General features: G+C 58.7%; 1 protein-coding gene across 3 annotated transcripts in view; it reads right to left on the reverse strand.

Annotated features, from left to right (window-relative positions):
- The window catches only part of LOC113210917 (protein rolling stone-like), a 41,961-nt gene that overhangs the window by 30,375 nt on the left and 6,045 nt on the right, over positions 1-5,541 (reverse strand). Inside the window, exon 1 of one of the 3 annotated variants that reach the window (XM_052267540.1) lies at positions 3,732-4,076. The exons of the other annotated variants lie outside the window; for them this stretch is intronic. The gene's annotated coding sequence lies outside the window, so the exon portion shown is untranslated. Of the gene's footprint in view, positions 1-3,731; positions 4,077-5,541 lie in introns of those variants that run through there. 3 annotated transcript variants of the gene reach the window in all.

Raw genomic sequence — 5,541 nt, forward strand, 5'->3', positions numbered from 1 at the left:
TCTTCCCCTCTAATTTTCATAACCGCTTTGGTTTCTTACAAACACGGCGTCGTGCGTCCTCATCAGGCTCACCTAATTAATGCTAATGGCAGGTGAATGATTAAATCCGCGCATTCTGCAAATATTTTCGAAATTTAAAATATTCCATTGGTTATTCTTACTGAGAGTTACGCGATTGTAAAGACCTTTGCCTCAGAGAAGTTCGTTATTATGAGGTGCTTAGTGTTTAGCAATTATGCTGTACCGCATTCCTACGTGCGGACGGGTTGCCTAGTCGCCCGGCGCTGTCATAGCGAGAGAGAAGGTGCTGTCATAGCGAGATCAGGGGCGATAGGCAAAACCCGCCCGACCCACCCGGTTCTCCTGCGTCCGCTACCTCATCTTATACAACTACAGAAGTGCGCGGGGTTAATCAGCCACCTGATACTTACAACGTCGTGTCATCGTAATGAGGGGGGGCAGAAGGACGACAGGACGACGGCGATGTCGAAGTGCAGCAGCAGAAAGTTTCGCGTGCGGCGAGACAGAGAGAGGCGCGGCGACGGCGGCGACATGGACATGATGGGGACGTGTCATGTGGCCAGCCGTCCCGCATAGCAGACGACACCCGAGAGCATGTCGCCAAAGCACACCCGCCCCCGGAGTGGGCGGGGCGGGGCGGGGCGGGGCGGGGCGTCCAGCCCTCCAGGGCATCATGCAATGCGTGGCATGCGGCGGTGCCGGTGCCGGTGTCGTGCGCGCGACAGAAGCACACGACGGCATGGGAGCCGACTCCCGCGACCACACAAGCGCCTTCGCTAGAACGCACGTGGTCAATTGAACTCCCTGACACAATCATAGATACCAATCGAACAACGGCAGGCGCGGGGGCGGGGCGGGGCGTGGCGGGGTCGACGACGGCAGGACGCTCCCGTTTACCTCACGGTTCGCCGAACGCGTGACTCTCTGCTGCTTGCTTGGACTCGGAGAGGTCACCGTCGTCGTCGTCATCGTGTAGCAACGACGACGCTGTCCACTGGCCACTGACTGGCGTTCAGCTAGGGGTCGTCGGCTCGTCCTCCTGTGCTTCCCCCTAGAGGAGGGCGTCCTCCCCAGCGTCCTTTTCAGCGTCCTCCCCAGCGTCCTCCCCAGCGTCCTTCCCAGCGTCCTTCCCAGCGTCCTTCCCAGGGTCCTCCCCAGCGTCCTCCCCAGCGTCGTCCCCTTTCGCTCCTCTCCAACCTGTTGTCCCCCATTATGCCCCCCGGCGCCCTCGCCGCCCAAAGTGTGAGTAAAGTGGTAAACTCAATTACCCAAGTCTATTGCTATCGCGTTCCTGGCCGCGTCAGCGACGAACAAAATAATGAAAGACGTCGGAAAAAAATATCGTCCATAATGAAAAGGCAGAGTAGTAGCAGGAGGAGGAGGAGGAGTCTTTCTATACGCAGGCGCAGGGGAAGTGGGTGGGGGGGGGGGGGGCAAGACCACCCCATTGACAACCAGGCCCACCCGGCCTTCGGGGGCTCCGGGGGGCGGTTTGCTAAATACGTACGGCGGGGTTTTCAACCGTGATTCCCGCACAGCCATCGAAATCAATTTACACTTCGATTTTGCGTCCGACAGTAACGTTGACAAGTGGATGAGGAGAGGGTGGTGGTGGTGGTGATGGTCGGAGGAGCGGAGCAGGGAGGAAGGGTCCCTGAAGAAAGCAAGCGTACTGCCGCGCGGGGGCGGGGCGGGGCCGGCGGCGGCGGCGGGGCCAGGAAGTGGCGAGTGGTTTCTTTTGTGCGTCGGGAATTGGATTTGATTGACAATTCCCTCTTCTCTGATGGAGCAGCGCGCGGCGAGAGCGCGCCGTAGAGGGTGATGAGGAGGGCGACGTCCGCGCGGAGCTGGCCGCCGCCGCCGCCACCACAGGGTGTCCCCGAGGCGTCGCCGCGGTGTCCCGCCGCCCTCTGCTCACGCACGTGTAAATAAATACCGCCCGCCCGGCCCCGCCCCGCCCCGCCTCGCTCACCGCAGACTGCGCGGCGGCGTGGCGGGCGCACCACCACACCGCGGCCGCCCGGCCGGCCCCGGCTCGGCGCATCCCCGCCGACAGCTTGCCGATCACGCTTCTCCCCCAAAATTTGGAATTCACGGCCAACGTCCGCCTTTACACATACCGTCGCGTCTCTCCCAGAAAACGAACGACTCTCCACACGTGCGTTATATACATACATTGAAATAAATTATTAGACCGGCCGGTAGTCGGCCGCGTGCTCGCGCGGTGCGGCGGGACGAGGCGGCGGCACTTGAGCGGGCCTTCGCGCCGCGCGCGAGAGAGCAGATTTTGCAATCATGCCCGTCAGGCGACGGGCCGGGCCGGGCCGGGCGGCGGTGCTGCGCCGCTTTGCGTCAACCTCTCGCGGCGCCACAGGAGGCGGCGTCGGCGTGCTAGCTACTCTACTGCATCCAACGCCGTAAACAATGGGACAAAGTTCGACTTTTGAACGTCGATCATTTCTTCCCCTCTAATTTTCATAACCGCTTTGGTTTCTTACAAACACGGCGTCGTGCGTCCTCATCAGGCTCACCTAATTAATGCTAATGGCAGGTGGATGATTTAATCCGCGCACTTCTGCAATTATTTTTGATTTTAAAACGCATGGTTTATTGGTTATTCTTATTTGGAGTTACGCGACTATACAGATCTTTCTTTGCCTCAGAGAAGTTCATTATTATGAGGTGCTTACTGTTTGGCATCATGCTGTACCGCATTCCTTAGTGCGGGCGGGTTGCCTACTCGCCCGGCGCGCAAGGCGCTGTCATAGCGAGGTCAGGGGCGGTAGGCAAAACCCACCCGGTTCTCCTGCGTGCGATACCTCATATAACTACAGAAGTGCGCGAGGTTAATCAGCCACCTGATACTTACAACGTCGTGTCATCGTAATGAGTGAGAGGAAGAATCACGCACTTTTTGTGTACTTTTCTGTGTACTTCTTTTTTTGTTGTGTGTTTCAATTTCTCAGTCCCCGGCGGCCACCCGCTCCACTATATACTGTGTCGCCCGGTTTCCCACAGCTCCGCGGTGTCAACACTCGGCGCGACCGGCTAGCGGGCGCTGCCCGCGGACCTCTACCTACAGCCGGCCTGGCCGCGGCTAGAGCCCGATGCCAGGGCCGATTGATGGTTTTCGCTCTTCCGGTTGGCCGTCCGGTCAGGTGCACGCGACGATTTAGAGAAAGAGAAAGAAAAATTGTCGGGTGTCGAAACGCAGAAAATCCACGCGTAAACTGCCCGCCCCAAGGTGAAGAGGGAAGTGCCAAGTATTCTCACGCTGTCTGGGTTTTGAAAGGTCCCTCCGTTCTTCCTACTCCCGCTGAAATAAGTGACACTTTGGGGGCATCTGCAGACTCCGCGTCGACCCAAGCCCCGGCGGCGCCCGGCCGACGGCCAGCCGACGGTCGACCCGGCTGGAAGCTGGCGCAGACTTCTTGCCCATTTCCGAACGCGGCCAAGTGCCACAATCGCCCGCCTACGCCAGTTCACGTCATCACCAGGCATTGCCGCATTGCCTCGGCGCTACGCTGACCGCTGCGTTCCGTCTCTCTCTTTTGCCTTCCCTCTCTCTCTCTGTCTCTCTCTCTCTCTCTCGCCCGCTCGCTCTCTCATTCATTCTCGCTCACTTGCTCACACACCAGTGGAGCACGACCTACACACGCTCATTACCTCCACTGGCGTACAAAATCACTCGTCACTCAAACAACACTCACTTTTCGGAGTTCGTCTTGACGCTGTTCGTGTCCAGGAGGGGTGTGAAGACTGCTGCCGAGGTTCCCCTCGGCGATGACGGCGACGGCGACGACGACAACGGCGCGGAGGCAGCGACGCGAAGGTGCTCGCCGGGGTCCCGGACGCGACGCTCTCCTCGAGTGGCAGTCCGTGGAGTGTTGCTCAGCTCGGTCCTTGGTGGTCCTTGGTGTGGTCCGGCCCGACCGGCACGTTGCGTACTCGAGCACGGCGTCGGGCGTGAGCCTCCCGGTGCCTGTCGCGCAGCCCGCTGCGTGACGCTCCTACCTCCCCGCGTGCCGGCCCAGCACTGAGCGCGGCGCGGAGCGGAGCGCGAGCGCGGGGAGGCGGCACACCGGCCGGAGCGTCGGGAGCGGCGGCGGCGTCGCGGCGACGCCCCCCTCCCTCCCCCCTGCCCGGGGCCGACGCGGGGGTCGACGTGGGCCGGGCCGGGACCGGAGCCGACGGGGGTCGACGTGTGCACCCAGAGAACCATTCAGTTGATACAACTAAATCAGGGTTGTGAGGAACAAAATTTAGTTCCTTAAACTGACTAAAATTTAGTAACCCCATTTTTAACTAGATATGGTCGCACCAACACAATTGAGTCAGCTAGACGAAATTATTTCATCGCCACGAATAAAGTTTAATCTCCAGAGCTAAAGTTTCGTTCGTTTTGAATTTGGTTCTCTGGACTACGGTCCTCTGGGTGTGGGCCGACGCTGGCCGGGCCGGGGCCGACGCTGGCCGGGCCGGGGCCGACGCCGACCGGGCCAATACGACTTGTTGTCTTCTTTCACAAATCGGAAGTACTGGTGGATAAAATCCAACTTTGGGCGCCCGCCTTGACTCATATTGATTGACAGACAATGCTCGTTAAGCTCGATATGCACGATGAGACGGACTGACTGGACCAGCCGACGTCTCCAATACACGAGGTGGCACCCCCACCACTCGCGCTATACCTGAGGAAGGTGAGGTGGTTGGTGCGCTGCTGGCCGTCAGACAGCGTCGGCGGCGCGGCCACCCGCCTTTCAGGACTTGCGTGATCGTTTGAAAGGAACGCACGCTGGAGGGCGGCGAGGACGAGGAGAGGGGGGGGGGGGCTCAGGAGACTTGCTCCAGACTGGAGGGGGAAAATAAGAGTAAACAGCCGCCGCACAAACCTTTTCCCGCTCTCCGAAGAGTCAAGAGGAAAATCTTGAAGTAATGCTGTATGGAGTAGATACAGGCCCATATCCGGTCCCGAGCTCCGTCGGAGGCTTCCGCCCGACAAGTTTTCCTGATGTGCACGCTTTACATGCTTAATATAACGGGTGTTCACTAAAACCTGGTTGCATTGGAACTATTCCGGGGGTTGGACGAGCCTGCGCAGATTTGTTATATTAAAAAGCATTTCTGCCTGTCTCGCAGACGACAGAACGATAGAGTCTTCTTCTTGTTTTCTTCTCCATAACTCCGACGAACCTCGGGCCCGCGCAGGGTACCACTTTTACTGGGAAATACCCGTCAGATCGTAGGGTGTACGAAAAAACCGTTGATACCACTGCAACCGGCTAACTTTTCAGATAAGAACAGAACACTCGGTGTCCCAAATATATTACTTGATCCCGTTACCGGCGTGCACGACTGGGAGGGTGTCGCGCCACCCACCAGCCTGCAGCTTGTCCATACAGCATTAGTCCAAGGGAAAATTATTGGCACTGTCCACAGTGTTCCTTAAGCATCATCAGCAGTGCACACAAGTGCGCAGCTGAAAAAACGTACGATTGGATCTCTTCTGAGAGACGGACG

Source organism: Frankliniella occidentalis, unplaced genomic scaffold, assembly GCF_000697945.3.
Source record: "Frankliniella occidentalis isolate FOCC.00 unplaced genomic scaffold, Focc_3.1 Scaffold53, whole genome shotgun sequence".
In the NCBI taxonomy this organism is placed as follows: domain Eukaryota; kingdom Metazoa; phylum Arthropoda; class Insecta; order Thysanoptera; family Thripidae; genus Frankliniella; species Frankliniella occidentalis.